The sequence below is a fragment of the Phoca vitulina genome, unplaced genomic scaffold, assembly GCF_004348235.1.
Source record: "Phoca vitulina isolate PV1807 unplaced genomic scaffold, GSC_HSeal_1.0 scaffold10, whole genome shotgun sequence".
NCBI classification, from domain to species: domain Eukaryota; kingdom Metazoa; phylum Chordata; class Mammalia; order Carnivora; family Phocidae; genus Phoca; species Phoca vitulina.
The window spans coordinates 18102041-18122005 of NW_022589713.1; the positions used below are offsets into that span (position 1 = coordinate 18102041).

The following is a 19965-nucleotide window of genomic DNA, read 5'->3' on the forward strand; positions in this document are numbered from 1 at the left end:
CCCCAGAAAACCAACACAGGCCCCCGCATCGACTAAATCTACTGATTAAAGAAAGCTCCAAAACATCAGCTTTCAGTGGAAATAGGACCAGGCTTGCTACTTTTTTTTTTTTTTCTCTTTCCTTAATTTTTAAAATTTTTTTACATTATTTATTCTTCTATTTCTTATTTTTATTCTTTATCCCTTATTTTATATATTTTTTCCTTTTCTCTTTTTGTATCAGGCTTATAATCTTTTGTTCATTTGTTGATTTGTTTGTTTCCTTCTCTTAGTTTTCAGATCAGGCTCCTTTTTTTTTTAATTTAAAATTTTTTTTCTCTTCTTTCCCTATTATTCATTGCCTCCTTGTTTCTTATTTCTTAGAATCAGGCTTAAAGTTTATTGTTTGTATATTGGTATTAATTTTTGTTCCATTTCCTTTTCTCTTGTCTTGGATCAGGCTTGTTTTTGTTTTTTTGTTTTTCTTTTTATTTTTTCTCCTTTTCTTTTCTATTTTCCTTTACAGGCTTAACTTCACAAATAAATCAAAGCACACCTAGTCAAAGGTCCAAACACTCCCCACTACAAGCAAGGAAGAACTCTGTAGAGAAGGACCAGTGGGAAAGAACAGCCAAAACACAACAGCAGAGTGTACACAGCATACACCAAGAAAACGTCCTGAAGTTGTTGTTGTTGTTGTTATTGCTGTTTTTGCTGGGGTTTTTTTCTTTCCTCCTTTCTTTTCTGTACGCAATGACTAGAAAGAGAAATTCACTGCAAAAGAAATAACAGGAGGTAGTACTCTCTGCCATTGATTTAATCAATATGGATATAAGTAAGATGTCAAAACTAGAATTGAAAACAACAATTATAAAGATACTAGCTGGGCTTGAAAAAAGCGTAGAAGACACTAAAAAATTGCTTACTATACAAATAAAAGAACTAAAATCTAGGCACCTCTGTGAACATGGCACTGCAAGCAGTGCAGAGCGGGTAGACTGTGGCCAGCAGCCCGCACGTCGGTCGCCTTCACACCTAACCCACCCTGCCTGCCACGGCCAGGGGCTGAGGGCGGGCGCCATCAGGTGCTGTGCAGGGGCTCTGCTCTGCTCTCCACGTAAATTCACAGACAAACATGAATGGATAACAACAGAAAATGGTACTGGAACAGTGAGAATCAGCAATTTTGCACAGGAAGCTTTGGGGGATGTTGTTTACTCTAGTCTGCCTGAAGTTGGGACAAAACTGAACAAACAAGAGGACTTTGGTGCTTTGGAAAGTGTGAAAGCTGCTAGACTAGCTGCTAAACCCTATTCTTCTCCATCAGGAGAAGTAACTGAAATTAATGAAGCTCTTCCAGAAAATCTAGGACTTGTCAACAAATCTTCTTATGAAGATGGTTGGCTGATCAAGAGAGCACTCAGTAATCCTTCAGAACTGGATGAATTAATGAGTGAAGAAGCGTATGCGAAATACATAAAATCTATTGAGCAGTGAAAATGGAACCCCTAAATAAACTAGTGTGAAACAACTTAATCTAGCATAGTTGTCTTAAATTAGTGGTACACAGAGGATTTAAAATAGCAACTATTGGAGTGTCTGGGTGGCTCAGTCGTTAAGCGTCTGCCTTCGGCTCAGGTCATGATCTCAGGGTCCTGGGATAGAGCCCCACGTCAGGCTCCCTGCTCAGCGGGAAGCCTGCTTCTCCCTCTCCCACTCCCCCTGCTTGTGTTCCCTCTCTCACTGTCTCTCTCTCTGTCAAATAAATAAATAAAATCCTTAAAAAAAATAAAAGTAAAAAATAAATAAAATAAAATAGCAACTATTAGCAATACCAGTCGAAAAATAAACTACTTGCAACAATGCTAATGGAAGAAAATACCCCTTAACTTTATAATAATTGCAGAAAAACACAATATGCATCTGTTTTTGCAACACCCACTCTGATTTTTATGTTCCAGTTATGATATTCAGAATCCTGAAATTATCTGTGGTTAAAAACTAGTGATAAAAATTATGTAATTCAAGGATGACATTGTTACCTTCAGCTTTAGGGAATATTGTAACTTCCTTATATCTATCCCTGGATGGGGGTCAAACTACTTAAATAACCTTTCCATTGGAAATAATTTGCAGTAGAGAAAGGTTTGTTAGTTGTATAGTGTCAAATAAAGAACAATACTACCTTAATTTTGCAATATACTGCACTTGCTCATGTTATTTTTATACAATGAAGCAACAGCCTTGCAGGAAGATAAATAGTTTAACAATAAAACATTCAACTTCCTTGTTAATCAAGTTTTTTTGTTTTGCTCTTAATATTTCATTTAGTAACTCTGTTAGTATTTGTGAAAATGCTAATTTTAACTTATGTGAAGTTATTTTTTAATTTTATTTTATTATGTTAATCACCATACATTACATCATTAGTTTTTGATGTAGTGTTCCATGATTCATTGTTTGCATATAATACCCAGTGCTCCATTCAATACGTGCCCTCTTTAATACCCATCACCAGGCTAACCCATCCCCCTATCCCCCTCCCCTCTAGAACCCTCAGTTTGTTTATCAGAGTCCATAGTCTCTCATGGTTCGTCTCCCCCTCCGATTCCCCCCCTTCATCTTTCTCTTCCTACTATCTTTCTTTTTTTAATATATAATGTATTATTTGTTTCAGAGGTACAAGTCTGTAATTCAACAGTCTTACACAATTCACAGCGCTCACCATAGCACATACCTTCCCCAATGTCTATCACCCAGCGACCCCATTCCTCCCACCCCCCACCACTCCAGCAACCCTCAGTTTGTTTCCTGAGATTAAGAATTCCTCACATCAGTGAGATCATATGATACATGTCTTTCTCTGATTGACTTATTTCGCTTAGCATAATACCCTCTAGTCACATCCATGTCGTTGCAAATGGCAAGATTTCGTTTTTTTGATGGCTGCATAATATTCCATTGTGTATATATACCCCATCTTCTTTATCCATTCATCTGTTGATGGACATCTTTGCTCTTTCCATAGTTTGGCTATTGTGGACATCATTGATATAAACATGGGTGCACATACCCCTTCGGATCACTACATTTGTATCTTTGGGGTAAATACTCAGTAGTGCAATTGCTGGGTCGTATGGTAGCTCTATCTTCAACTTTTTGAGGAACCTCCATACTGTTTTCAGAGTGGTTGCACCAGCTTACATTCCCACCAACAGTGTAGGAGGGTTCCCCTTTCTCCGCATCCCCGCCAACATCTGTCGTTTCCTGACTTGTTAATTTTAGTCATTCTGACTGGTGTGAGGTGGTATCTCATTGAGGTTTTTGTATGGATTTCCCTGATTCCGAGTGATGTTGAGCACTTTTTCATGTGTCTGTTGGCCATTTGGTTGTCTTCTTTGCAGAAATGTCTTGAATGAACAGAAATGTTCATGTCTTCTGCTCATTTCTTGATTGGATTAATAGTTCTTTGGGTGTTGAGTTTAAGAAGTTCTTTATAGATTTTGGATACTAGCCCTTTATCTGATATGTCATTTGCAAATATCTTCTCCCATTCTGTTGGTTCTCTTTTGGTTTTGTTGACTTTCCTTTGCTGTGCAAAAGCTTTTGATCTTGATGAAGTTCCAATAGTTCATTTTTGCCCTTGCTTCCCTTGCCTTTGGCGATGTTTCTAGGAAGAAGTTGTTGCAGCTGAGGTTGAAGAGGTTGCTGCCTGTGTTCTCCCCTAAGATTTTGATGGACTCCTGTCTCACATTTAGGTCTTTCAACCATTTGGAGTCTATTTTTGTGTGTGGTGTAAGGCAATGGTCCAGTTTCATTCTTCTGCATGTGGCTGTCCAATTTTCCCAACACCATTTGTTGAAGAGACTGTCTTTTTTCCACTGGACATTCTTTCCTGCTTTGTCGAAGATGAGTTGACCATAGAGTTGAGGGTCCATTTCTGGGCTCTCTATTCTGTTCCATTGATCTATGTGTCTGTTTTTGTGCCAGTACCATACTGTCTTGATTACAGCTTTGTAATAGAGCTTGAAGTCCAGAATTGTGATGCCTCCAGCTTTGCTTTTCTTTTTCAACATTCCTCTGGATATTCAGGGTCTTTTCTGGTTCCATATAATTTTAGGATTATTTGTTCCATTTCTTTGAAAAAAGTGGATGGTATTTTGATGGGGATTGCATTGAATGTGTAGATTGCTCTAGGTACCATTGACATCTTCACAATATTTGTTCTTCCAATCCAAGAGCATGGAACGTTTTTCCATTTCTTTGTGTCTTCCTCAATTTCTTTCATGAGTATTCTATAGTTTTCTGAGTACAGATTCTTTGCCTCTTTGGTAAGATTTATTCCTAGGTATCTTATGGTTTGGGGCGCAATTGTAAATGGGATCGACTCCTTAATTTCTCTTTCTTCTGTCTTGTTGTTGGTGTATAGAAATGCCACTGATTTCTGTGCATTGATTTTATATCCTGCCACGTTACTGAATTCCTGTATGAGTTCTAGCAGTTTTGGGGTGGAGTCTTTTGGGTTTTCCACATAAAGTATCATATCGTCTGCAAAGAGTGAGAGTTTGACTTCTTTGCCGATTTGGATGCCTTTTATTTCTTTTTGTTATCTGATTGCTGTGGCTAGGACTTCTAATACTATGTTGAATAGCAGTGGTGATAGTGGACATCCCTGCCATGTTCCTGACCTTAGGGGGAAAGCTCTCAGTTTTTCCCCATTGAGAATGATATTCGCTGTAGGCTTTTCATATATGGCTTTTATGATATTGAGGTATGTACCCTCTATGCCTATACTCTGAAGAGTTTTGATCAAGAAAGGATGCTGTACTTTGTCAAATGCTTTTTCTGCATCTATTGAGAGGATCCTATGGTTCTTGTTCTTTTATTAATGTATTGTATCACATTGATTGATTTGCGGATGTTGAACCAACCTTGCAGCCCAGGGATAAATCCCACTTGGTCATGGTGAATAATCCTTTTAATGTACTGTTGGATCCTATTGGCTAGTATTTTGGTGAGAATTTTTGCATCCATGTTCATCAGGGATATTGGTCTGTAATTCTCCTTTTTGATGGGGTCTTTGTCTGGTTTGGGGATCAAGGTAATGCTGGCCTCATAAAATGAGTTTGGAAGTTTTCCTTCCATTTCTATTTTTTGGAATAGTTGCAGAAGAATAGGTATTAATTCTTCTTTAAATGTTTGGTAGAATTCCCCTGGGAAGCCATCTGGCCCTGGGCTTTTGTTTTTTGGGAGATTTTTGATGACTGCTTCAATTTCCTTAGTGGTTATAGGTCTGTTCAGGTTTTCTATTTCTTCCCGGTTCAGTTTTGGTAGTTGATACATCTCTAGGAATGCATCCATTTCTTCCAGGTTATCTAATTTGCTGGCATACAGTTGCTCATAATATGTTCTTAGAATTGTTTGTATTTCTTTGGTGTTGGTTGTGATCTCTCCTCTTTCATTCATGATTTTGTTGATTTGGGTCATTTCTCTTTTCTTTTTGATAAGTCTGGCCAGGGGTTTATCAATCTTGTTAATTCTTTTGAAGAACCAGCTCCTAGTTTCGTTGATCTGTTCTACTGTTCTTTTGGTTTCTATTTCATTGATTTCTCCTCTGATCTTTATTATTTCTCTTCTCCTGCTGGGTTTAGGCTTTATTTGCTGTTCTTTCTCCAGCTCCTTTAGGTGTAGGGTTAGGTTGTGTACTTGAGACCTTCTTGTTTCTTGAGAAAGGCTTGGATTGCTATATACTTTCCTCTTAGGACTGCCTTTGCTGCATCCCAAAGATTTTGAATAGTTGTGTTTTCATTTTCATTGGTTTCCATGAATTTTCTAAATTCTTCTTTAATTTCCTGGTTGACCCATTCATTCTTTAGTAGGATGCTGTTTAGCCTCCATGTATTTGAGTTCTTTCCGACTTTCCTCTTGTGATTGAGTTCTAGTTTCAAAGCATTGTGGTCTGAAAATAGGCAGGGAATGATCCCAATCTTTTGGTACCAGTTGAGACCTGATTTATGACCTAGGATGTGATCGATTCTGGAGAATGTTCCATGGGCACTAGAGAAGAATGTGTATTCTGTTGCTTTGGGATGGAATGTTCTGAATATGTCTGTGAAGTCCATTTGGTCCAGTGTGTCAGTTAAAGTCTTTATTTCCTCGTTGATCTTTTGCTTAGACGATCTGTCCATTTCAGTGAGGGGGGGTGTTAAAGTCCCCCACTATTATTGTATTGTTGTCGATGTGTTTCTTTGCTTTTGTTATTAATTGCCTTATATAATTGGCTGCTCCCATGTTAGGGGCATAGATATTTACAATTGTTAGATCTTCTTGTTGGATAGACCCTTTAAGTATGATATAGTGTCCTTCCTCATCTCTTATTACAGTCTTTGGTTTAAAATCTAATTTGTCTGATATAAGGATTGCCACCCCAGCTTTCTTTTGGTGTCCATTAGCATGGTAAATGGTTTTCCACCTCTCACCTTCAATCTGGAGGTGTCTTTGGGTCTAAAATAAGTCTCTTGCAGACAGCATATCAATGGGTCCTGTTTTTTTATCCAATCTGATAGCCTGTGTCTTTTGATTGGGGCATTTAACCCATTTACATTCAGGGCAACTATTGAAAGATAGGAATTTAGTGCCATTGTAATGCCAGTAAGGTGACTGTTACTGTATATTGTCTCTGTTCCTTTCTGGTCTATGTTACTTTTAGGCTCTCTCTTTGCTTAGAGGACCTCTTTTAATATTTTTTCTAGGGCTGGTTTCATGTTCGCAAATTCCTTTAGTTTTTGTTTGTCCTGGAAGTTTTTATTTCTCCTTCTATTTTCAATGACAGCCTAGCTGGATATAGTATTCTTGGCTGCATATTCTTCTCATTTAGTGCTCTATTAAATATATCCTGCCAGTCCTTTCTGGTCTGCCAGGTCTCTGTGGATAGGTCTGTTGCCAATCTAATGTTTCTGCCATTGTAGGTTACATATCTCTTCTCCTGAGCTGCTTTCAGGATTTTCTCTTTGTCTCTGAGACTCCTAAGTTTTACTATTAGATGTTGGGGTGTTGACCTATTTTTATTGATTTTGAGGGGGGGTTCCCTGTGCCTCCTGGATTTTGATGCCTGTTTCCTTCCCCAAATTAGGAAGTTCTCTGCTATAATTTGCTCCAATATACCTTCTGCCCCTCTCTCTCTTTCTTCTTCTCTGGGATCCCAATTATTCTAATGTTGTTTGGTCTTATGGCATCACTTATCTCTCGAATTCTGCCCTCGTGATCCAGTAGTTGTTTATCTCTCTTTTTCTCAGCTTCTTTATTTTCCATCACTTGGTCTTCTATATCACTGATTCTCTCTTCTGCCTCATTTATCCTAACAGTTAGAGCGTCCATTTCTGATTGCACCTTGCCTTTTTGATATCCACTTGGTTAGATTTTAGTTCTTTTATTTCTCCAGAAAGGGTTTCTCTAGTATCTTCCATGCTTTTTTCAAGCCCAGCTAGTATCTTTATAATCGTCATTCTGAACTCTAGTTCTGACATCTTACTAATGTCCATATTGATTAGGTCCCTGGCAGTCGGTACTGCCTCTTGTTCTTTTTTTTGAGTTGGGTTTTTCCGTCTTGTCATTTTGTCCAGAGGAGAACAGATGAATGAGAGAACAAAATGCTAACAGAGTAACAAGGACCCCAGAAAAATATATACACTAGACAAATCAGAAGAGACCTGAAACCAGGGAGAAAGAAAGGGAAAGAAAGAAAAAAGAAAAAAAAAAAAGAATATGATCAAATATGATCAGGCTGGTGAATAGATCAGTGCCACACACTAGATTTTTGGTGTATTTTGGTCTGTTAGAAGAAAGTGCCTCCCAAAATTTTAAAGAAAGAAAAACATATATGTACAAATATAAGGGTAAATACAATGAAGGGATAGAATATGACTGTGAAGATGAATATTATAAAAGATTTTATAAAAGGAATTGATAAGATAATAAGTTGGTTGAAAAAAGAAAGACGAGAAATTAAAAAAAAAGGGGAGATAATGTGATCAGGCAGGAGACTAGAACAAAGCCATATACTAGAGATTTAGGGTATATTTTGGTCTATTAGAAGAAACTGTATCCCAAAATTTTAAAGAGAGAACAACTTATATATATATATATATACCAAAAATAAGGTTAACTCAATGAAGGGATAGAATATGACTCTAAAAATAAAAAATAAAAAAGATTTTTAAAAAAGGGATTAAGATGTTGGTTGAAAAAGGGAGAAAGAAAAATTCAAAAAAAAATAGAAAAAGAAAAAAATTTTTAAAAATTAACTTTGAAAGACTAAAGAATAGGGGGGGAAAGGTCATGAATTCTATGTGCAGTATTCCCCTAGCACTGGAGTTCTGCTGTTCTCATTGATGGGTAAACTTGGCCTTGGCTGGCTGTTCTTGCTGATCTTCTGGGGGAGGGGCCTGTTGCCGTGGTTCCCAAATGTCTTTGCCGGAGGCAGAATTGCCCCGCCCTTGCCAGGTCCAGACTAAGTAATCTGCTCGGGTTTGCTCTCAGGACCTTTTGTTCCCTGCAAGCTTTCCATACAGGTTTGGAGGACGAGAGTGAAAATGGTGGCCTCCCAATCTCCGCCTTGGAGGATCCGAGAACTCGGGGCCCCACTCCTCAGTGTGCCCCCAGAGAAAAGCAGTCAGTCACTCCCATCTCCCCGGTCTCTGGCCGCACTTCGTGCTCACCTGGCCAGTGATCGAGTATTTCTATCTCTGGCACACAACCCCGTGTGGAGTCTCCAAGCCCAGCAGATCCCTGCGGTGTACTCCCACACCACTCCTCCCAGGGGAGGAAGGGGAGTCTCCCCGGATCTGCCGCTTGTTGGGTCCCTGCTGAAAGAGCAATGGCCCGACTGTGCCATGGATCAAGGTTTATGGCAACCCCGAGCTGAGAGCCCACTCCTTGGCTCTGTCTCTGCAGCCGGCTTCCCCGCTCCGATACCTGGGAGCTCTGCTGCATTCAGGCACCCCCGGTCTTTCTGTGACCCCGAGGGTCCTGAGGCCATACTGTCCCAGAGAGGATTCCACCCCCCGCTTAGCCACTGGAGTGACATCCCTCAGTGAAGCTGACTTCTACAAGTTCCGATTTTGTGCTCCGCCGCCTGCTCTATCACTTGCCCGTAGCAGCTGATGGAGGCCCCCTCCGCCGCCATCTATCTTCCTGAATATCGCCTCGGATTCACTTCTCCACATGTCCTACCTTCCAGAAAGTGGTCGCTTTTCTGTTCAGAGAGTTGCTGCTCTTCTTTTCTTCGATCTCCTGTTGAGTTCGTAGGTGTTCAGAATGGTTTGATCCGTATCTAGCTGAATTCCTGGGACCAGACGAAATTTAGGTCTCCTACTCCTCTGCCATCTTGCTCCTCCCCCCAGAAAGTTATTTTTTTAAAAGGAAATTTAAGCCATAACAATGAAAGGTTCCAAGAAAATGTTTCCTTTTAGTCACAAATATGGTTTTTCTTAAAGCCCTAATTGCCTGATAGCTTTAAGTACCATTTTTGGTCAACTTTAATATAATCAAAAAAAAGGAACTAAAATCTAATCAGGCTGAAATTAAAAATGCTATTACTGATATGCAGTCAAAATAGGAGGCTCTAACTGCTAGGATAAACAAGGCAGAAGAGAGAGTGATATACAAGACAAAATGATGGAAAGGAAGGAAGCTGAGAAAAAGAAAAACAAAAGACTAGGTTATGAAGGGAGACTTTGAGAAATCAGCAATACCATAAAGCACAATAATATTCAAGTAATAGGGGTCCCAGAAGACAAGGGGTAGTGGGCAGAAGGTTTACTTGAACAAATTATAGCTGAGAACTTCCCTAATCTGCAGAAGGAAATAGGCATTCAAGTCCAAGAGGCACAGAGAAACCCCCTCAAAATCAAAAAAAATAGGTCAACAACCCAACATATAATAGTGAAGCTTGTAAATTTCAGAAATAAAGAGAAAATCCTGCAGGTAGCACAGAACAAAAGGTCCTTAACCTACAAGGGTAGAAATATAAGGCTAGCGGCAGACCTGTCCACAGAGTCCTGGCAGGCCAGAAAGGACTGGCATGATATAGTCAATGTGCTAAATGGGAAAAATATGCAGCCAATAATACTTTAGCAAGGCTGTCATTCAGAATAAAAGGAGAGATAAAGAGTTCCTAGGGACAAACAAAACCTAAAGGAATTCACACTAAACTGGCCTTGCAAGAAATATTAAAGGGGATCCTTTGAGTGAAGAGAGAGCCCAAAAGTAAGGCCAGAAAGGAAAGGAAAGGAAATGAACAATCTACATAAACAGTAACTTTACAGGTAATACAGTGGCACTAAATTCATACCTTTCAATAATTATTCTGAAGGGCTAAATGCTCCAATCAAAAGACACAGGGTATCAGATTGGATTTAAAAAAAAAAAGACCCATTGATATGCTATCTTCAAGAGATGCATTTTAGACCAAAGACACTCCAAGATTGAAAGTGAGGGCATGGGGAACCATTTATCATGCTAATGGACATCAAAAGATAGCTGGAGCAGCAATCCTTATCAGACAAACTAGATTCTAAACCAAAGACTCTAACAAGAGATGAGGAAGGACACAGTATCATAATTAAAGGGTCTATCCAACAAGTAGATCTAACAATTGTAAATATTTATGCCCCTAACATGGGAGCAGCCAATTATATAAACCAATTAATAACAAAATTAAAGAAACATGCTGATAATAATATAACAATAGTAGGGGACTTTAACACCCCACTCACAGCAATGAACAGATCATCTAAGCAGAAGATCAACAAGGAAACAAGGGCTTTGAATGACACACTGGACCAGATAGACTTCACAGATATATTCAGAACATTTCATCCTAAAGCAAAGGAATACATTCTTTTTGAGTGCACATGGAAAATTCTCCACAATAGATCACATACTGGGTCACAAATCAGGTCTCAACCGGTACCAAAAGATTGAGATTATACATTGCATATTTTCAAACCACAACACTTTAAAACTTGACCTCGATCACAAGAGAAAATTTGGAAGAAACACAAATACATGGAGGTTAAAGAGCATCCTACTAAATAATGAATGGGTCAGCCAGGAAATTAAGCAAGAATTTAAAAATTACATGGAAACAAATGAAAATGAAAACACGACAGTTCAGAACCTTTGGGATGCAGCAAAGGCAGTCCTAAGAGGGAAGTATATAGCAATACAGGCCTTTCTCAAGAAAGAAGAAAAGTCTCAGATACACAGCCTAACTTTACACCTAAAGGAGCTGGAGAAAGAAGAGCAAATAAAGCCTAGGAGAAGAGAAATAATAAAGATTAGAGCAGAAATCAATGACATAGAAATCCAAAGAATAGTAGAACAAATCAATGAAACTAGGAGCTGGTTCTTTAAAAGAACAAATAAGATCCATAACCTCCTTGCTAGACCTATCAAAAAGAAAACAGAAAGGACCCAAATAAATAAAATCATGAATGAGAGAGGAGAGATCACAACCACCACTGAAAAAATACAAACAATTATAAGAGAATATTAGGAGCAATTATATGCCAAAAAATTAGGCACTCTGTAAGAAATGGATGCATTCCTACAAACATATGAACTATCAAAACCGAAACAGGAAGAAATAGAAAACCTGAACAGACCCATAACCAACAAGGAAATTGAAACAGTAATCAAAAATCTCCCAACAAGTGGAACCTGGGTAGCTCAGTCGGTTAAGCATCGGCCTTCAGCTCAGGTTCCCTACTTAGTGGGGAGTGTGCTTGTCCCTCTCCTCTCCTCTCCCCCCCCCACCCCCACTCGTTTTCTCACCCACTCACTCTCTCTCTCTCTTAAATAAATAAATAAAATCTTTTTAAAAATCTCCCAACAAATAAGAGTCCAGGGCCAGATGGCTTCCCAGGGAAATTCTACCAAACATTTAAAGAAAGACTAATACCTATTCTTCTGACGCTGTTTCAAAAAATCAAGATGGAAGGAAAACTTCCAAACACGTTCTATGAGACCAGCATTACCTTGATCCCAAAACCAGACAAAGACCCCACCAAAAAGGAGAGTTACAGACCACTATCCCTGAACATGGATGCAAAAATTCTCACCAGGATACTAGTTAATAGGATCCAACAGTACATTAAAAGGATTATTCACCACAACCAAGTGGGATTTATTTTTGGGCTGCAAGGGTGGTTCAACATCTGCAAATCAATCAATGTGCTACATCACATTAATAAAAGAAAGGATAAGAACTATATGATCCTCTCAATAGATGCAGAAAAAGCATTTGACAAAATACAGCATCCTTTCTTGATAAAAACTCTGAAGTTTATGGATAGAACGAACATACCTCAATATCATAAGCCATATATGAAAAGCACAAAGCAAATATCATCCTCAATGGGGAAAAACTGAAACCTTTTCCCCCAAGGTCAGGAACACAGCAGGGATGTCCACTATCACCACTGTTGTTCAACATAGTACTATAAGTCCTAGACTCAGCAATGAGAAAACAAAAAGAAATAAAAGGCATCCAAATCAGCAAAGAAGAAATCAAACTCTCACACTTCACAGATGACATGATTCTCTATGTAGAAAACCCAAAAGACTCCACCCCAAATTGCTAGAACTCATACAGGAATTCAGCAAAGTCCCAGGATATAAAATCAATGCAAAGAAACGAGTCTCATTTCTATACACTAACAATGAGGCAGACGAAAGAGAAATCAAGTAATTGATCCCATTTACAATTGCACCAAAAAGCATAAAACATCTAAGAATAAACCTAACCAAAGAGTTAAAGTCTCTGTACTCTAAAAACTACAGAACATTTATGAAAGAAATTGAGGAAGACATACAGAAATGGAAAACATTCCATGCTCATGGATTGGAAGAATAAATATTGTTAAAATGTCTATGCTACCCAGAGCAATCTACACATTCAGTGCAATCTCTATCAAAATACCATCAACATTTTTCACAGAGCTGGAACAAACAACCTAAAATTTGTATGGAACCAGAAAAGACCCCGAATAGCCAGAGGAATGTTGAAAAAGAAAAGCAAAGCTGGCGGCATCACAATTCCGGACTTCAAGCTCTATTACAAAGCTGTAATCATCCAGACAGTATGGTACTGGCACAAAAACAGACACATAGATCAATGGAACAGAATAGAGAGCCCAGTAATGGACCCTCAACTCTATGGTCAACTAATCTTTGACAAAGCAGGAAAGAATATCCAATGGAAACGAGAGTCTCTTCAACAAATGGTGTTGGGAAAATTGGACAGCCACATGCAGAAGAATGAAACTGGACCATTTTCTTACACCACACACAAAAATAAACTCAAAATGGATGAAAAACCTAAACGTGAGACAGGAATCCATCACAATCCTAAAGAACACAAGCAGCAACCTCTCTGACGTTGGCTACAGCAACTTCTTGATAGACATGTCTCCAAAGGCAAGGGAAACAAAAGCAAAACTGAACTACTGGGACTTCATCAAGATAAAAAGCTTCTGCACAGCAAAGGAAACAGTCAACAAAACTAAAAGGCAGCCTATGGAATGGGAGAAGATATTTGCAAATGTCTTATCAGATAAACGGCTAGTATCTAAAATCTATAAATAACTTATCAAACTCAACACCCAAAAAAACAAATAATCCAGTCAAGAAATGGGCAGAAGACACGAACAGACATTTCTCCAAAGAAGACATCCAAATGGCCAACAGACACATGAAAAAATGCTCAACATCACTTAGCATCAGGGAAATACAAATCAAAACCACAATGAAAAAACTCAGGAAACAACAGATGTTGGCGAGGATGTGGAGAAAGGGAAATCCTCTTATACTCTTGGTGGGAATGCAAACTGGTGCAGCCACTCTGGAAAACAGTATGGAGGTTCCTCAAAAAGTTAAAAATAGAGCTACCCTATGACCCAGCAATTGCACTATTAGGTATTTATCCAAAGTATACAAACATTCAAAGGGGCACCTGCACCCCAATGTTTATAGCAGCAATGTCCACAATAGCCAAACTATGGAAAGAGCCAAGATGTCCTTCAACAGATGAATGGATAAAGAAGATGTGGTATATATATATATATATATATATATATATATATATATATATATACATATACACACAATGGAATATTACTTACCCATCAAAAAGAATGAGATTTTGCCATTTGCAATGACATGGATGGAACTACAGGGTATTATGCTATGCAAAATAAGTCAGTCAGAGAAAGATAATTATCATATAATTTCACTCATATGTGGAATTTAAGAAACAAAACAGATGAACATAGGGGAAGGGAAGGAAAAATTAGACAAAAACACAGAGGGAGACAAACGATAGGAGACTCTTAATCATAGGAAACAAACTGAGGGTTGCTGGAGGGGAGGTGGGGGGGGATGGGGTTACTGGTGATGGACATTAAGGAGGGCACTTGAATGAATGAGCACTTGGTATTATATGCAACTGATGAATCACTAAATTCCACCTCTGATACTAATAATACAGTATATGTTAATTAAACTGAATTTCAATTCTTAAAAAATTTGTACCAAAAAAATACTAAGGTCCTTCAAGTTGGGGCACCTGGGTGGCTCAGTTAAGTGTCTGCCTTCTGCTCAGGTCATGATCTTGGGATCCTGGGAATGAGCCCCGCATCAGGCTTTCTGCTCAGTGGCGAGTCTGCTTCTCCCCTTCCCTCTCCCTCTGTGATCTCTCTCGCTCTGGCTCTCTCTCCCAAATAAATAAAATAAAATCTAAAAAAATAAAATAAAGTCCTTCAAGTTAAAGGAAATGACACTAGACAACAACTCAAATCCAAAGAAGGTAATAAGAGCAGGAAAATGGTAAATGTCTACATTAACATTAAAACACTATGAAGAGACTTCCAGTTTCCTATCCAGCATATAAGGGGCTTGGAAGTTGTTAATCCACCCTGAAAAAAAAAAAAAGTAAAAAGGTGAACATAATGAAAATCAACAATTCTTCTTAAATCCATCAGAGAAGTCACAGGAAACTGCTGCCACCAAAATTAGAGAGAAAGACAGATACAGAGAATAACTTAGGGAAGTGAATCCACATTTTTGTGGGTTTTACTTCCAGGAGCTCTACCAATAAAGCCTGGAGAAAAATCCCCTCCTGCTTCCAGCAGAGGGAAGGAAAAATAAATATTTTTAAATATGCCAGAGCCAGAGCATTCTGTTCTTAACAAGGCATGACCTCGAGTGCAACCATTTTACCAGAACTTATTGGGTTTCTCTCAGAGCTTGACTAATCTGGAGAAAGGGAAATGCCCAACTCATACCCCTCTAGCCATCCTGTCCCACACTGGAAGAAATTGAAAAATAGGTGTGGAGTAAATACTCTACAAGGGATACAAGCTCACTAAAAGATTGAGATCTTAATCATAAGACTATAGGATGCTTCCCATCCCCACACAAACCTTACCACCACATCACTGAAGGCTTATTTATTATAGTTCCTTTTGCCTAGTACATAATGCATGACTTTCAACAAAAAATTACAGGACATACTAAAAGGCAAAAACATCGTTTAAAGAAACAGGACAAACATCATAACCAGACTCAGATATGGTAGTGATGTTGGCATTATTATACCAGGAATTTAAAATAACTATGGTTATCTAAAATAACTAATATACTAAGGGCTCCAATGGAAAAAGGAAAAACCTGCAAGAATAAATAAGTAATGTAAGTAGAGAGACAGAAACTCTAATAATCAAAAAGAAATGGGTAGAGAGGCTGGAAAGATGGCAGAGTAGGAGGACCCTAAGCTTGTCTTGTCTCATGGATACAACTAGATAACATTCACACCAGCACAAATAACCCAGAAAATGACCCAAAGACTGGCAGAATAAACTCCACAACTAAAGATAGAGAAGAGGCCACATCAAAGAAGGTAAGAAGGGCAGAGATGTGGTTTGGGAGCAAAACAAATCATGGCTGTCCGTGATTGGGAGTAAGTAGGGGGCACAGTGAAGGGCAAGAAACAGACTAGCACACTAGGGAGCCCTCATGGGGAAGACAAATCCTCATAACATTTGGTTTTCAAAGTGAGAGGGAACAAATTTCATGAGTTACTACAATCAGTGGGACTTAAAGCTTGGAATTTTAAAAAATCAGAGGCTCAGCTCTAGGAGAGCCTGGAAGGAGACAGGAAGCTGAGTCCCCACCCTTAAAGAGACAGCACAGTAAACAGCCCACAGAGATACAGTGCAGAAACAGCAGCTTGAAAAACAACTGGAGCATATGGGAGGGAGAGTTATTTACTCATCTTGGAGTGTGGCTGGAGAGGCAGAAATCACAGGAAGAGTTCTCCAAGAACAAAGGAGCTGGTAGTCAACATTTCCCTTCCCCAACCCTCAGCATAAACACAGGGCCACCTGTGGGAACCAGCACTGCACTGACACTAGCTATCCAACTTGCTTCCACCAAGCCCCACCCCTTTGTGCTTCAGCAGATCCACCCTTCCTAGTCACACTTGCCTCAGTCCAGCTATTGCAGGTTCTCTCCCCAAGAAGACTGGCACAAGCCCCAACCAACACCACGTCTCCAACCCATGCATTTTACAGGCCCTCAGTTCTGGTAGCAGCCAAGGCAGGTCTCATTTCACAAGCAGAGCAGCATGCACCTTGTTAAAATGTGCCCCAAAGCCCCAGCAGGACAAAACACTGCCCACAACAGGCAAAAAGAGCCTCTGCAAATGACTGAAGGAAAGAGCGGCCAGGACACAACAGCAGGGCATAGGCAATACACATAGGACATGCTCCCTGAAGCACCAGGTCCTGAAGAACAGGGGACACTGCACTGCAGAGCATTACAGGACCTCTTCTTCATCAGACATTATCTTCAAGAGCATGAGATAAAGCTCACTTACCTAACACACGGAAACAGACACAGAGTTAGACAAAATGAGGAGACAAAGAAATATGTCCCAAATGAAAGAACAAGAAAAACCACAGCAAGAGACCTAAGTGAAAAGGATATAAGTAATATGCCTGATAAGGAATTTAAAGTAACAATCATAAAGATACTCACTGACATGAGAAAAGAGTGGAGGGCATCAGTGATACCTGTAATAAAGAGATAAAAAAAGAACCAGAGATGAAAAACACAATAAATGAAATTTAAAATACACTTGAGGGAATACATAGCAGGCTAGAGGAAGCATAGCAATGAATTAATGACCTGGAGTAATAAACAGCAATCAAGTTGAGCAAATCAGAGGGGGAAAATTATGCAAATTGAGAATAGACTTAGGGAACTCAGTGATCCCATCAAGTGTAATAATATTCACATTACAGGCATCCCAGAAGAAGAAGAGAGAGAAAAGGGGGCAGAAATTTTTCTGAAGAAGTAATACCTGAAAACTTCCCCAATCTGGGGAAGGAAAAAGATATCCAGATCCAAGAAGTACAGAGATTCCCCCCAACAAAATCAACCGAAGGAGGTCCACACCAAGACACATAGTAATTAAAATGGCAAAAAGTAGTGATAAAGAAAAAATTTTTAAAGCATCAAGACTGTTGAATTACAGACCTGTACCTCTGAAACAAATAATACATTATATGTTAAAAAAAAAAAAAAAAAAAAGCAGGAAGGGAAAAATGAAGGGGGGGAAATCAGAGGGGGAGACGAACCATGAGAGACTATGGACTCTGAGAAACAAACTGAGGGTTCTAGAGGGGAGGGGGGTTGGGGGTTAGCCTGGTGATGGGTATTAAAGAGGGCACATATTGACTGGAGCACTGGGTGTTATATGCAAACAATGAATCATGGAACACTACATCAAAAACTAATGATGTAATGTATGGTGATTAACATAACATAATAAAAAAAACATAATCAGTGAGAGCTTGACAAAAATAGTAATAATAAACCTAGTGCTTATTAAGTTTAAAAAAAAAAAATAAAGCATCAAGAGAAATGAAGACAGCTACATACAGGGAAACCCCCTAAGGCTATCAGCAAATTTTTCAGCAGAAACTTTGCAGGCCAGGCAGGAGTGACATGATATATTCAAAGTGCTGAAAGGAAAAATCGGTGCCAAGAATACCCTATCCAGTAAGGCTACCATTCAGAATAGAAGAAGAAGGGCATCTGGCGGGCTCAGTCAGTAGAGCATGCTACTCTTGATCTCTGGGTCATGAGTTTGAGCCCCCTCTTGGGGGAAGAGGTTACTTAAAAAAGAAAAGAAAGAAAAGAAAAGAAAAAACCAGAATAGAAGTAGAGATAGTTTCTCAGACAAACAAAAACTAAAGGAATTCATGACCCACAAAACCAGCCCTATAAGAAATATTAAAGGGGACTCTTTGAGTGGAAAGGAAAGACCATAAGTGAAAGTATGAGAAGCAGGAATCACAAAAGCAATAAAAATAAGTATATCTGTAAAAATCAGCCAAGAGATTCACAAAATAAAAGAATGTAAAATATGACACCATGGACCAAAAATGTGGGGGGAGAGGAGTAAAGAATGGATCCAAACTAAAGCAACCATCAACTTCATATAGGCTGCTATATGCAGATATTATATACAAACCCAGTGGTAACCACAAATCAAAAACCAGTAATAAGTATGCAAAGAATAAAGAGAAAGGATTTGAAATTTATCACTAAAGAAAGTGAATAAACTATGAAGGAGAGCAAGAGAAGAAAGCATCAGAGAAAAACTATAAAAACAAAAACAAAACAAGTAACAAAATGAAAAATAAATACATACCTATCAATAATTACTTTGAATGTAAATGGACTAAATGCTCTAATCAAAAGACACAGGGTGATAGAGTGAATGACAAGACAGAGTGAAAAAACAAGACCCTATCTATATGCTGCTTATGAGAGATTCATTTCAGACATAAAGACACCTGCAGATTGAAAGTGAGGGGATGGAGAAATATTTATCATGCAAATGGATGTCAAAAGAAAGCCAGGGTAGCAATACTCATATCAGACAAAATAGACTTTAAAACAAAGACTGCAAGAAGAAACAATGAAAGACACTATACAATAATAAAGGGGATAATCCAACACAAAGATATGACAATTGTAAATACTTATACATTGAACATGGGAACACCCAAATACATAAAACAGTTAATAACAAACATAAAGGAACTAATCAATAAGGGACTTAAACACTCCACTGACATCAATAGACAGTATATCCAAACAGAAAATCAACAAGTAAACAGTGGTTTTGAATGACACACTGGACCAGATGCGATTTAACAGATATATTCAGAACATTCCATCCTAAAACAGCAGAATACGCATTTTTTTCAAGTGCACATGGAACATTCTCCAGAATACATCACATATTAGGCCACAAAACAAGTCCCAGAAAATTCAAAAAGATTGAAGTCATACCATGCATCTCTTCTGACCACAACGCTATGAAACTAGAAACCAAAACAAGAAAAAATCAGGAAAGACTACAAATACATGGAAGTTAAATAACATGCTACTGAACAATGACTGGATCAAAGAAGAAATAAAAAATTATGTGGAAAAAAATAAAAATGAAAATACAAGGGTCCAAAATCTTTAGGATGAAGCAAAAGCACTTCTAACAGGGAAGTTTACAGCAATAAAGGCCTACTTGAGAAACAAGAAAAATCTCAAATAAACAAACTAAACTTATTCCTAAAGAAGCTGGCAAAAGAAGAACAAAACCTCAAACCAGCAGAAGTAAGGAAATAGTAATTTTAGTGCAGAAATAGTAACATTAGAGCAGAAATAAATGTTTAAAAACTAAAAACAAACAAATAAACAAAACAATTGAACAGGTAATAGTAACATTAGAGCAGAAATAAATGTTTAAAAACTAAAAACAAACAAATAAACAAAACAATTGAACAGATAAATGAAACCAGGAGCTGATTCTTTGAAAACAGCAAAAAAGTTGATAAACTTCTAGCCAAACTCATC

The 19965-nt window shown here is 38.4% G+C and overlaps 1 pseudogene; it reads left to right on the forward strand.

The window, feature by feature from the left end:
* LOC116635226 overlaps positions 1-1476 on the forward strand; it is a 29432-nt pseudogene extending 27956 nt beyond the window's left edge.
* Positions 1477-19965: the final 18489 nt, after the last annotated feature.